A 2,209-nucleotide genomic window follows, 5' to 3' on the forward strand; every position below is an offset into this window, starting at 1 on the left:
CTCCAGCCAAGGTCTGATGAGATATTTTTCTGCATTATGAAAGCTCAGAACTACCTTGTACATTTTTTTTAAATCACCCATTAGATGGTTTTGATACAGTGCGCTAGTTGAAGCATGTAATCATGCCAGAGCACTTATGAAAAAGCCCAGATATTGAGGGGTCAGACAGGTAGGAGGCTGACAGCGCGTGGGACTGGGTTTGGGAGGGGGGGGGGATTTACATGATTACTATAGTCTGCATGCTAGGACAGATGCAGTAAGTGGTGTAGATGTGCTGCAGTGAAACTAGGAGAGATACAGTGAGTGGTGTAGATGTGCTGCATTGGCCTAGGAGAGATACAGTGAGTGGTGTAGATGTGCTGCAGTGAAACTAGGAGAGATACAGTGAGTGGTGTAGATGTGCTGCAGTGGTCTAGGAGAGATACAGTGAGTGGTGTAGATGTGCTGAAGTCGGATTACCTGACTACGAGAGAAGTTCCTCTAAAGACGGACTATCAGATGTACAGAGATGGGGTTTGTGGTTGACTGTGTGTGTGCGTGTATGTTTATTTGTGTGTGTGTGTGTGTGTGTGTGTGTGTGAGTGTGTATTTCTCTTTTATTGTGGTGTGTATATGTGTGTTTTGGTCTTTGTCTGAGTGTGTGTGTGTGTATTTTGGTCCGTGTAAAAGGTCAGAGAAATGTCAGGACCTCCGGCCCTGCCTGCAGCCCAGACTGTGGTCTTCACGGGCCTCCTGTAGAGGCTGAAGACAGTAGCGGCATGAAGCCACGGCCCGCTGAGACCTGCTGCTCTGTCTGCCTGTTTGTCTGTTTGTTTGTTTGTTTGTTTGTTTGTGATTTGTTTTTTGTCTCGGACATCAGCAGGGGAACAGCTGAAGGTTAGCTCCCCTCTGCAAACACAGGAGAGGTATTGTGAAAGAGGGGGGAAGGGAGAAGAGAGAACCATCAGAGCAGAAAGGAAGAGAGGGAGAGAAGGTGAGGAGAAAGAAGAGCATAGAGGAGGAAAGGAAACAGATAGAAAATACAGAACTGCTGTGACGCTAATGGAAAGCAAGGCACAGCATTGGACAAAAACACACCCTGTCCTGGTAGTTATTCATGTGTAGGAGTGTGTATTGGGCTTGGTGGAGTTCAACCTGCCGTTCCTGACAAAGCACTTCACATCCAGAAGCGTGAGAGTGTGCAAGCTTTAGAAGAGAGTTGAGCAGGGCTTAACTGTGAAGCAGTTCTTTGGGCAAAGTGGAGTACAGGGACTCCGCTGTGGCGGTCTGGGTCCGTGAACTGAGATTTTAGGGTGGGGTGAGTTTGAGGTTGGCGCTATAACGACGCCACAGCGCTTAGCTTACTTTGGATTTTTGGAGTTAAGGTTGGGGTTCAGTGTGAGTGTAAAGGTAAGACTTTAAACTTCCTGTGGGGAGTGGGACGGGGTTAACTTGCATAGCATGAGGTGTAGCTGGAGAAGGAAGAAGAGAGAGAGCGAGAGAGAGAGAGAGAGAGAGAGAGAGGGAGGTTGAGGTTTGTGAGTGAATAGTTCTATGTAAAGATTTGCAACAGTGTAGACTTTTCAAGGCTGTTCACAAGCAGCCCATGGCTAATCTACTTTGAATGTGGCCTAAAAAGAGATAAAGACAGACACATGAGTACTAGGATAGCACTATCAAGAGACCACATCAAAATCACTTCAGCGTAAAACAACTCTCGGAGGAAGGCTTTGTAGTAGGAAAGTTTGATGTGCTTGTGTTCCCTGTTTTTCAGACGTGGAAATAAACTAAACACAGCTGATAGGAAATGGCAAACAGCCCTAAGGAAACGGACAGCTCTATGCCTAATAAAGCGCGCCTCGTAAAGACGTTATGTTGCTGACAGCACCATCTCTCATACAAAACACACACACACACCTAAACACATATACACACACACACATACACACATATGCACACACACACAAAAACCTGTGTTTGATTATCTTTTCATGTCTAGGCTTTAGTGGCATTCTCATGATGGCCTATACTGTCAGTGTGATTATATCTCTCCTGAGGTGGTGGACATTTTTTTCCTGCTGCGTTTAGGAAGCATTGCTGCAGGGTGTTTTTCTGGTCCTAAAGACAGTCACAGAGTGGGGGGCGTGTGGGTTCTACTACTCTCGTTCTCCCTTCAAATACAAGCAATGCTGTTGAGGAAGAACTGCGGGTATCAACGTATGCTAATTTT

The 2,209-nt window shown here is 46.2% G+C and overlaps 1 protein-coding gene across 1 annotated transcript in view; it reads left to right on the forward strand.

The window, feature by feature from the left end:
* Positions 1–2,209, forward strand: part of LOC308383028 (mannosyl-oligosaccharide 1,2-alpha-mannosidase IA-like) — a gene marked incomplete at both ends in the record, with an annotated part of 141,892 nt that overhangs the window by 131,886 nt on the left and 7,797 nt on the right. The gene's annotated exons all lie outside the window — the stretch shown is intronic.

The sequence above is a fragment of the Sprattus sprattus genome, assembly GCF_963457725.1.
Source record: "Sprattus sprattus genome assembly, chromosome: 2".
Taxonomy (NCBI): Eukaryota; Metazoa; Chordata; class Actinopteri; order Clupeiformes; family Clupeidae; genus Sprattus; species Sprattus sprattus.